This window comes from Saccostrea echinata, unplaced genomic scaffold (genome assembly GCF_033153115.1).
Source record: "Saccostrea echinata isolate AGI-Se365-2 ecotype Australia unplaced genomic scaffold, CSIRO_AGI_Sech_v1 ptg000009l, whole genome shotgun sequence".
NCBI classification, from domain to species: Eukaryota; Metazoa; Mollusca; class Bivalvia; order Ostreida; family Ostreidae; genus Saccostrea; species Saccostrea echinata.
The window spans coordinates 33316618-33329660 of NW_026889758.1; positions in this window are offsets into that span (position 1 = coordinate 33316618).

Here is a 13043-nt window from a genome sequence, read left to right on the forward strand (position 1 = left end):
TAAATTAAGTACATGTACATCACACAGTGTCCATTCTATTGTATAATTAAATACATATCCCAACGTTCAGTGGCTTTATGGAAAATAGTTAATATTGGTTACATATTTTGAAAATTTTGACAATTATGCGCATTTAAAAAACATACTTTTTGTGCCTAAATTTACGAGAGTGTTTTGTTTTTCTGCAGGTCCAATTTAAACTTATGATGTGTTTAGATTTTAAACACATCTGCTGTTATGTGTTTAGAATTTAAACACATGTGTTTATGTGTTTACATGTGTTTAATTTCTAAGCACACAAGTGTTAAATTCTAAACACTTTCTAAGACATGTTTAGGAATTTTACATGTTTAGAAATTAAACATATAAAAAAGGAGGTGACAAGAAAGTGTTTAGAAAAGTGTTTGAATTGTAAACACATTTTTTACAGTGTATCTACGAAAAAAAGATAAAAATAAACAATCCACCATCATCTAGGTCATTTAAGGTGGTACCTCCAAATGTAATGAAAACATTTAATTCTAAAACTATTTAATTTTGATTTTTCAAGTTAAAGTGTTATTTTCCTTAAATCTCGCACTCGGAACATGACACATACATACAGAATTTTTTTTTGCTTTTAAAACATATACCGCACTATTATGTCCTTGGCTATAATACTTTTTTTTCCTTCAATCTGTTGAACGTGAACAGACGTCTTGTTTTGGATTTAAAAGTCAACTTTTTCCGATGATTGCGGTTTTCCCGGAAAGGTCTCGTGTCATGTAAATTATTTGCAAATTTAAAATGCGAATTTAATTAGATATAGACTTTTTAAAAGGGATCTCTTTCACTGTAACTTGAAAAAGAACCGTGACGTATTTATTAGATATAATCTGTCTGGGTTTTAGTTGACCATATTTAACATGTGTTATATGAACCAGAGTTAACGAGACCTATTATAGCTGGATGTCGTCACACTCTTCTGTGTCCTTAATTATCCATGTTCTCATGAAGAAACCTAGAAAGGGTTTTACTGTTATACCACTGACATGTGTTTAAACGTCTTACATGTAAAGTTTAATATTTGAAGATATACAAATGTTGTACCGGTATAGAAATTGAAAGCAACTTTTTTTAAACGACAAATTCCATTTTGAAATATTTATTATAGTACATTTCTGCTTGAATCTTCTGTTTAAATTAATATAAATATGTATAATGAAAGTATGCTGTCTTGTTTTTATAAATACATTTAAATGAGGTTTGTGGATAATTGTGTTAATCTATTGCACAATGTTCGAAAGACAAACAAAAAATATAAATATAACCTAGACTAAAATGTACATATGCATTTCATATTATAAAAAAATCAAAAGCCCGTACTTTCAATTTTTTTAATCAAATCTAAAATGACTCCTCGAAAATTAGACTAAAAAATTGCGTGTTTTAAAGCCTTTTATTCAAAGCATCTTCGTGCAATGTTTGTGTGTGTGTGGGGGGGGGGGGGTTGCTGGAAATTGACTACCCTGACAGATGTCAAAGATTCTAATTTGACTGAGATGGATTATACATGTAAGCATTTATAAAGTACAGTGTGCATGTTTTAATTACAATATATATAATTGATCTCTTTCATCAATGAAAGATAAACCATCATTCAGAAATATCTAGCATATATACTGTTAAATTAATGCCAAATCTGTCTCTTATTTAAAGATTTATAGTAGAAGGGGGATTTAGAAGGTGGATTTCTCTCCTTAAATCAACACACAACATAATTACCAAACTCGTGCAGAGACTATGGGTATACATGTTAAATGAATGTGATGAAAAAATGAAAGTATATTTATATTATAAAACCACAAAGAAATATATTTATACGGGTATAAGCAAAACATAACCATCAATTAAGTGCATAAAGAAGTATTAAATAGTTTTGATTTTTTAAATGTACATTGACATTTATTTAAAAAATTGAATTATTATATACTTTTTTTTAAATAAAAAGTGTAAAGAATAAAAAATATGTCAAAATCTCTCTGACCGTGTTGTCCGAGTGCCTTTATAAAGACAGTAATTTCATCTTTAGACAATCGTCACAAAAGTGATATCGATTGTGCAAGCTATCCCGTAAATGTGACGCATTTTTCGTAGAAATTATGTCACTTTTGTAATTGCAGTCTTTCTTTGCTCCATTTTATTGTCTTTTGCGGTGTCTCTTTGCCATCGAGTATAGAAGGTACCTCATGCTTGCTGATTAACGTAATAAAGTTCAGCCCACGGGTTCCTAAGTCTTCCTGCACCTTATTAACTTTCTTCCTTTTTACGGGGGAAAATATAATAAAACATGCAGTTTGAATGCTGTTCCTATCTCAGTTTAAGATCTTATTAATCTGGGGCGAAAATCTAACAATTAAAATTAGATGTGTCGATGCAAAGGAAAACTAGGGCGCTATTTGGAGACCAAAAAAAAGCCCTAAAATGGAAACATCTCAATTAGTCTTGAATAGAGTGACAACGAGCACTTCAACAGACAGAAGTGACGAACATCATCCAACAGCCATTGTGGTAAAATATCGGAAAACCACAAAAACCAACCCGCCATTTATGTAGATTAGGTTATTGTGTGTACTAGTTATAAGATTAACTTTCAACGAGAGGCTGGGAGGGTTATTGATTTTTATTATCATTGCGTAAAATATTTGTTTTTTTTTCTTTTCATTTTTCAAAAATACTGGTGATATTAAATGGAATTTTTCCCTATAAATTTGATACCTATCATAGCATATTGTATGTAGAAATTAAGTATTGGTCATAGCTGTGATTTTGACAGAATTAAATATTGGTCATAGATGTGATTTTGTAATGTAGCATGACTATGAATAACTGTCACTTGCAACTTATAAAAAAATGACTAAATTTAGAAAGTGATTTTCCCAATAATTCCTTAATCAGCAAATAAATATGCTAATTAAAAGATATTTTTGAGCTCATGCAAAATTTACAAATACACAATAAATTGCTTACAATAATTTGCAATGTCACTAATCACAAAAAGAAGTTGCCAGCCAAATGACCATATATCTATTTAACCCCATAACGCACTTCAAATAGGGGCGAGAATAAACTATTATTTATTTAATACCACATCACGAATTCTGTTAATCATTAATAAATTAATGTCGGTGTCCTGATTTCTAAATTGAGATTTAAATGGAGACATCCTATCTATGCCTTATTGCTAATGATAAATAAATGTATAATCTACTGTAAAATAAGAGCCAGTTTCCGCCTTCATTAAGTACTGATCATTAATTAGATAAAAAGTTCGAAATTTTTACACCCTTCCTTTTTTTTCTTAGAGATATGTTATGCATAATGAAATGTAAATAATTTTAATTCAAACGCAATTCAGAAATAAATCATTTTTGGATTTTGAATTTCAGACAGCACAAGATACGCGTATACTTTTACACGGCCGATTTGATCAACGTTTTAATGTTTTAAACCACAAAATATTTCAATTAATTCAGTTGTCGCTACAGGAAGATATTCATAAGTTGTTTATTTACTTTTGTACTATTTTCACAGTAGTTTCAATACATTAAAAAAAGATCTTTATTTAAAAAAAAAAAGCTAAATTTATGGCGGGAAAGGGGAGGGGGTAATTTTGTAGGTAAAGTCTAAATGAATTGTGCTGACAAGCAACAAGCAAAGAATACAGTCCTCTGTATTCACATTTCATTGACATATTTAGCGATATGTATCGGGCATGCTCTTCTTACAAGATTAAACAAGAAACAATTGTTCTTTTATCATTTTTGTCTGGTCTGCATTTGAGATGATACGGGTCTTTTCTTTCACTTTTACGGAGCAAATTTCAGCATCTCCTATTATCGGTGCAGGGACATGGTGGTACAGACCTCTCGTGTCGTCTGCTGCATGTTTTGACCCAGTTCAGAAAGAAAGGCTGAAAAAAAAACATGAGGAAAAAAATGCATTTTATGAGAAAGGATTTCATATAATGTTTTTATCCACAAACAATGAGATCAAGTTCCTAACGAGGGACATCTGTTAAATTTAAAATCTCGCGTTATCTTGTTGCGAGACGTGATTTATCTGCTTCTATCTCCACTTTAAAGCATTGTACATGGAATGAGCAATTTATAAAATATCTGGCGGCCGGCAGGGATCACGGATGAGAGAAGGGGCTTACGTTTATGGCATCACGCATATCTGATGTAACCCGTGTTAATTTCTGTTTCATCAGTTCCTAGGTCTTAATAGAGTTATGTGCAGAAATGTAATTCAAAAGTACACACGCGGACATTTTATGTATGTACACAAAGTGCAATTTACGTTGTATAATCACCAATAATATATTTCCAACCACTCTATTTAGATAACGTTTATGCGTCCTATTCTTAAATATAACATTTAAAGGTTTTGAAAATCTTCATGAAAAAGGAAATAGTTTCAATATAATAGTTGACGATTCACTTATGTTTTCTCAGAACTTTATAAATAATCGAAACACAACTGAAGTCCTTTGAGGCATTCTGTTATGTACAAGAACAATTACATAACTTTTATTTTTTCTCGAAGGAAGAATGTTGCTTCTTAGAAAACAATTTATCTTATTCTCTTTAGTAACTCACGAAAATTTACAAAAAAGTTAACTTTCACCTTGGAATGTATTGCTTGTAGATGTATTCCCCATGATGACATGTCAATGATATTCGAAGAAGCATCGTTTAACAAAATCGAAATCGCTGTTAGACAGAAGTAACCATAATCGGGATATTTTTGGTGATGAGGAGCCAACAACCACAACCCATCCCGAATCTACATATAATTTAGCGACAAGTTATGAATTTTAAACGTCACTTGAAATACCATTCAAGATATTCCTGACTCTTTGACATTTTACCTTGCACTTCCATACGAAGACTTACAATATCTGAGGACAAAGCTACATGGTCGGACCTGGGTGTGTCTAAATGTCATATCATGTACGATTGACTTTATTTCGGATGTTTTCATATTCCTTATACTTGTATCAGATTATGCAGCACTGGAATAAAAAATAGTAAAATTTCATAAATTCACATCGCTAATACTAGTACTAAAACTATCTAAACAAATTATGAAATATTTATAACAGAACAAGGAAGTAATCTCTTCGATTTCCCATGATAATTCAGGTGCATATCTGAAAATGTGTCCAGAGAGTAAACACTTGTGAATATCTATCACCCTCCTCTGACTCCAAACAAGCTTACATTAGTCAATGGAGGCCAAGCATTCTCTGGATTTTCCGTTCATTAGTTTGCACAAGAAGGCTTTACCAGGCGGGTGTTTGGATCTATTTCTGTATTTGATTTCCGACAGAGGCAACATTGTGAAAGAGTTCTCTTATCAAGGCAGACAGACCATATAACGACTTAAAAAATCCAAATATGCAAACTTTTCAAACTTATCTGCACAGTCAAACAGTCTTGTGTATACCACTAGTCCCCAACCGAGGAATTTCGACAGGGAAATAATAGAGCATTCCGTATAGGATTGTCCAAGTTCGCGTCAACTTCCAAATTAGTTCTGTGCAAAACATGCAACACATGTTAAACCATTTCCTGATGGCATAACTTCATTTTTTGCCTTTTACATGCCAGCCATCTGATAAGTATGTTGTTTATCCTTTGTCCCATAAATATATGTTCGAAACAAAGAATCAGCGTAAGTGCCGTGTTCCTTATAAGTACAGCCTATACGTATCATAGAAAAGAGAATTTAAGATCTCTTCTTATTATAAAATATCGAGAAAAATTCCTTACATGCAGGTTTTCGGTATTAGATTACAGGACTTAAACATTCAGACAGAAATTGTAGGAATGAAATAATAGAGAAATCTAAAACTTAAAGTTTTCTTGTCAAATTAAGTCTTAATATATTTATTGCAATTAATACATGTAAGAAATCTACACTTCCCATACATTTATAGGTGACTGTATGCAATTTTCATTCACTGTAAAATGTTGTCAAATTAATAGCCTCTGAATATAATATAGAAAAGGTGACAACCGTCTCATTAGAAATCCATCGACTTCAAATTGTAGTTCATTAATTCTTTCCTGTTTGATTCGAACCAGACGAGATATAGCCAAATTTAGCCATTTCAAAGGTCTTCCACGCATTTTTTAAAGAAAAATTTGTTTAAATAAAAAATCCATATATTCCAAAAACCATTTCGTAATATTTCATGTAACAACCAATTTGTTTGTTTACACACCCACTACATACACATTTGAAATTCCAGCTTTGAGACGAGCTTCATTCATCTTCTGACTATTTCTGAGATACCACGACTTCTATTTACAACAACTTAGTAATATACTGTATTCTTTATGAACTAGGCTATTCTAGCATGGTGGATTGAATCGCTCTTTTCCAGGAATCGACATGGGGGCTCGTTGATCAAATACATTGTTAATCTAAAGCCTACGGTGTCATATGGCGAGCAGGGCTTATTTGGGGAAGTTGATACATAATTTAACATCTTTACATCCTGTAGCTTTTCTTACCTATATTTTTTCTCGTTTACAATAAGAAAACAAAATGTAACGCCATTATTAATGTGCATAGTTGAAGAATTGAAAAATTATCCGGGGCAGATGTTACACGTTCTTAATTGATCTGCATGTGAAGTATCATTGACGGAAACTTTACCTTAAGTTTTTTTTTTCGTCTATAAAACACAGATTGTGTTCTGGAAAAACATAATACATGTGCATAACATTATTTATATTGCATGTCACTGATGATAAACACAATCGATTGACATTTACTCAATTGAGTTCAGTAGGTAAAAGAAACATTTGCAAATTTGACAGGCTTGTAATAGCTGACTGCATATAATATAAATCCTGTATAAAATGATCAATGGTCATATAAATTATAACTATATATACATGTATGTTCAAGGACTTGTTTCTCTCTTTAAATATCGATTTTAATATTTTAAAATAGTTGACGTTCTTCTTGTGCTTTCGAGAGAAAAGAATATTCTTACACTTGTTAAAATCATAGGTGGAACAACATATGAACACCGATGGATACCACAAATAATTGCACGAGCGACTGTCCTAAATGTATGTTCAAGCCACAGATGGTAGACATATTGACATTTACTCCATTGGTTATACTTACTTTAAATGTTCAGTTACGAAGGTATAATTATAGAATACAAATAATTCAGATGCGGACTTCTATGAACAGATTAAGAAGGACAGAGGAGAGCGATACAGAATGTAAAATCCGGATTATCATATAATCCAAACTGTCAGTCAGACCGCATGTTTCACCCCATTTCAAGAAATGGTGGCACAAACTGCCTTATCTGCAATTCAAATATCGATGTAATTATTCACTTAGTATTTTTTTTTTACCGGAAATATCTTAATTTTTAGCACCGGAAATGGTTGCATTGCGGCTTGCAGTTCTAGTCCTCAATGAATGCGGAAGAGGTATTTAAGATAACCTTGTGGCCCGTATCAGGACAATTAGTTTAGAGTATTCAGAAGTGACGAGGGGCTGCTAACGGAGAACTATACAAGTGCCTCAAACATAAGTACGTGCTTTTGCTCAAGGGGATAGAAAAAGATGACTGAAAATTATGTCAACAACTTTTGTAATGATTCAAAGAAACTTGTCATGAGAGATGCTTTCATAGTATTCATCTCATTATACTTAAATACACTCTTAAATCTACGAAGAGTGTCATTTACATGTATATAAAAGAAATAACCAAGACTATCTACATGTAATTAATCTGAAAAAATGCACAATTTTGCCGACAAATTGAAGATTTTTATTTATATACATTTTTATATTTAGAGTTCTACTTTTCTACTTTGTGCTTAAATGCTAGGAAAGGACAAAATACAAACTGTAAGGAAAACCCGAACAAAGCTTTAGTTTCTCTTCATTTTTGTCCACCAAAAAGTATATTATGTTGGAAAGAATCCTGGAACAAAGAGATAACATCATATGCACAATTCTTTTCAACCAATATTTATCAAAAGAGACAGAACATTTTGAGATACTTACATATTTATATAAAGTTTACTAACATCAATTTACATGTATTTCTAACAGTCACAAAAAGTGACACCGCCTCTATATCAAAAGTGTAAAAAAGTGATGTGTGGCGTTTTCGGACTTTGATCTCATTATAGAATTTGTTTATACAGTGTACGGAATATTCTTTTGCAGCTACTGTCACTACAAGAGAGTATCAAGGATTTGTCCGAAATTACGAATATATCTATACATGCTGACGCGATGTTGGCTTTGTTAGACCAACATAAATGACAAAGGTTAATTAAAGACGCTCTTGAGGAAGTTAAATTGCATGTAGCCCCAAGTTTCACCATAGAAGGGTCAAAAATGTTTTGTTTATATTGCTTCCTCCTACATCAGTGACTTATTAATGTTTCAAACCTCGCAAAACCCGGACTAAAACGGAATCCTGCCATGAAACAAGAGTACACACAAGAACCTCCTGTTAGAAGATAATAATAAGCCAGACCTGTATGTCAAGAACCAAGGAAGTGTTCTGCAATTCTAGACAAATAACCAATAAATAGGGCAAATCAGTACTTCCTTTATGGCAAACTACGTCCTTTTACCACAATGACAATACAAACTGCAGAAGAACCGGTCTGAATAAGGAAGTAGACGTGTTGAGATAACCTCTTTACAACCAATTTTAGATTCTGAGGAGGTCTTTTACTGAAACATCGTTCCAAGTGTATCTTTAATAGGGGGAATCTCCCTGGTTTGTACTCATTTTAAGAGTAACTAATTAGGCTTCGTTTTGAAATAGAAAGTGTCATCACGGCACAAAGAGTGAGTCACATGGAATATGGGATGTTCTTTGAGACAAGAGAATGGGGTTTGAGTACTTAAATACTGGTACTCTTACTTATCAAGGTCAACTGTAGAAATAAATTACAAAAAAAATTGAAGCTACTGTGAAAATTCTTAAGACTGTATCAAAGATTTATTAAAAATGATTATTTTGGTTAAAATTTAAATTACAATTGTATAATCATATTGTTTTACATGCTGTTATTGCGTATTATGTTCTGTCTGCAAGTTTCTTTCCCACTGACCTAAATCAAGGACATTCTCTCTTTCCCTGAGAACTAACTGCAGAATCTCTGTGTTCTGACCTTAGTTTTGTAACGTTAACAAATGGCAACTTGACTTCTGATGATGAATAAACAGGCAAGGCAAAAGAGACAGCCAACATGTATGTATGTTAGCAAAAGCCTTTATCTTCCCCTCACAAGACCCCTTCGTATATTACGTCAACTGAATTCATTTTGAAATTTTACATTCTCTTTAACACTTTAACTCTTTTCTTAATTTCAACTTTCTGCAACCAAGCTGTTTTTCTACCGCCGTATCAACACGAAATAGATGAGTTTCCTTCCATGCATATGTAACGTCGACTCCAAAACTCATTAGAAGTTATTAGCGAGCATGCATGAGAACGTCTTTGAATCTGCGAAAAGTTCAGCTAGTGCCATTCACAAAGACGGTAGATCATAGCCTCTTACATAACTGTATATATAGACATGGCCTGCCTATCGCTTGAATCCAGAATCTTAGGCACTACGTATTACCGTCAAAACATTAACGAGATACACACACGTTTTTCGGGAAAACTGACGGGAGGGGAAAGAGTTCATACGCCAATAAAAATAAAAACGACTTAAATGAGGCAAGGCTACTGGGTACGTCTTCATGCTGGTAAATATAATGATTTTGCAACCTTACGACATTGAAAGAAATTACTGTACCGCGGCTTATGACGAAAAAGTGACTTTTATAGTTTTTTTTTGTTTGTAAATTTGTTTTTAAAAGTAGATTTTTTCGGCAGAAGCAGTAGCATCATATCGTCATATGAACTTCAAGTCTAAAGAACAATACTTAGCTAATTTTTAAATGTATGGAACAATACTTCGCTAATTTTCAAATGTGTGATTTGTTTTGAAATATTTTCTTTATGAGTACAATAACACATATATCAACGGCATAGAGATTCTCATGCTTTCATTGATTTACCATTTCCATACTATGAAGAGAATGGTTTTATATATATATATATATACACTGTATGTATATCGGTATATAAATACAATGGCTGAATGTCAATGCTTCTAGGGTCTCAAATAAAAGCCGTGTAAGGCGATTCTCTGAAACAAGAGTTCAACAGTCTCCATGCTGGTAGGAAGCTTATAAATCCTCATCGCCCTCAACCTGGCTCTGAGGCTTGCTGATAACTTAAGTCTACTACTTTTGCCTTTATTAAAACAAAATCGTATCAAAGGAATATTTTAGTGGCGATTTAAGCCGAAGAAAAAATGGAACTATACACTAGCCAATTCTTCAAGTGTTGCTGTATATATGATGGGTTAAGTTGTATTCTGGGATGTACCATACTGACTTTTCACAAACACCTAATGTCCATGATTGGGCGAATATTCTATGGGTACATGCAAGCAAATAACTCAAAAATTAGATTCAATACTGGAAATGAGGACACTACTTTTGCCACTATTTTCCTACATTTTAAAATAATATACATTACATGCACAGTCTAGTATGCTTTGCACACCCAAAAAGGTCCTCAGAATATCAGCCTTTTAAAATAGAGCACAAACTTTCTAATGAGGCTAATGGTGTGGATGGTGCAACACAAAGTCGTTACGCAGGCGGTTACAACTGTGACCTTTGACCTCTCTGTCCGCACCCTGCAAGAGCTCTTTAACCGAGCATTTGAATTTGCAGATATCCTCAAGATAAGGCAATATCGAATGTCCAGGTGTTTTCGGTACAATCGAATTATTTGATGTAATCTACAGATAACAACTTTATTCTGTTTTATCTCGTGTGCCTATCTCGAACTGTGCAATGCGAGTTCTTTGAAGGCTTAGCGTTGTAAGAACTTCAGAACTATAGATGCACAAGTTGGAGAACCTACGGGCCAAGGGTTGCAAACTTGTCCCACTTTTTAATCCTGATAAAAAGGTTAATGATAGAAACAGGGCAATATGGAAAGAATTTTAATGTATTAATGTGAAATTTAAAGTGTTCTTGATGCACAGTTTTAACATTTATCACCTGGGCACCGTGCATCAAAAAATAATAGGAATTTTGCACGAAGACATTAATTTTTGACGGGTTCTTTAAATCAGGAATATATATATATATATATATATATATATATATATATATATATATATATATATATATATATATATATATATATATATATATATATGTATGTATGTATGTATGTATAAAACAACGTTTAATTAATGATTTGTTTATTTGTGGCTATCAGAGCAAAATTGCCTTGCCTTGATCTGCTCCTTTAAAGTAATGTTTTCCAAAATTATGATGCAACAAAATTGAGCCTCTATTGGCTATTCCAAATATTTTAAAGTTGCATATACATGTATACACACGTATCCGTTTTTCTGCGTATAAGATGACAACTGCATCAAGCAAATGAACAGGCAACGCCTTAATTTTGATACTTTAAATAAAAATGCAAGGGGTCCAATTAGGATGTCATCCTAAAAGTTTATATCTTCCAGGTAAAATAATTTTAACTTACAACCTTGGCATGTGGTATTTAAAGATTGTATTGGTAAATTTAATAGTATACACATGTTCTGTATCATTACTCTGATCGCCTCGATATGCAGTCTTTAAACATTATGTCATATTGGTGACCATAATCTATTTTACGGCGACACACAGAAGTATTCATCTCGCCAAAAACCGGTAGAAAATCACCCGATCGTTGTAAAATTTACGGTCTTGTTTGGTTACGCAACATTTGTTTCAAAAAAAGATACAGATCTCCTTATATCAAACCCCGATACGGTCGACTTGTCCATGAAAGGGTGCAAGTTTACAGGCCGCGAATACAGTCAACTCAACAATTCAAACATGATTTATTGCTGATAAATTAATTTATGCAAAATGGAGCATTGAACATAAAAATTCGAAGCAACAGTTCAATAAAAGTAAGAATTGACAATTCATGATCAGACATTGATTTACATTTGAAAAACCTTTAGTCTGAAGAATTCGTCACTTCAAGCTAAAGATATACTCCCAATTAATGCCCACACTGATTCTCGTGGTTCCCTGTTATTCTAAGGAAAAAATATTAAAATATTAATAAAAAAGAAGATTCTTTGATTATTTTCTGTAAAAGGCAAACATCGCTTAAATGGTTTGTTGCAGTATAAAAATTTCTTTCGGTAAAGAGGTATACGATAGATAGCTAAATTTGTCAATAAATAAATGCTGAATTTGACCACAAACCTTGTTATTACGAGTCCAGAACGCTATCCGCCCGGAAAAACATTCAGAAATACATGACCATGGCCTGCAGGATGATTCCATGTGTTAATGTTCGTGAAGATATTTCCATTATTATTCTTTATTTTTTTTTATTATTTTTTTTTTTTTGATGATCTCTCACGCAAATGTTTCCAGTCAAGTATGCAAGTTCACAAAATGGTCTTCAAAAAAAAGAAAGAAAGAAAAAAAAAGAAAAGAAAGAAAAAAGAAAGAAAATTTATGTGCAATTCTAAAATACTTTTATTAAATTTTCACTTTCATTGTGCTTGACCAGAATGATAAGGAAAGGTGGCATGAAATCCGTTTATTTCAAGCTCATCTATACATGAAATAAATATTCCTGATAACCAGCATCTTCACCAAAAAGATCATATACAATATATACAGGGAAAACGGAATAAGACTCTCCTAATTGCTTAGACATTGCTAGCTGGTGTGATTAAAACCAAAATAATTCGACCCTATAAATGGGGTAAAATGGCACTGTAATGACATCCTGTGTAGTGAGCTCTTTTAGAATGGTCTTGTAATGTAAACCAGATCGAGCTTTTATACAATATTTACTGTCGGTTAATCGTGTTGGTACTCGGGCCATGACTGAATGATAAAAGGCC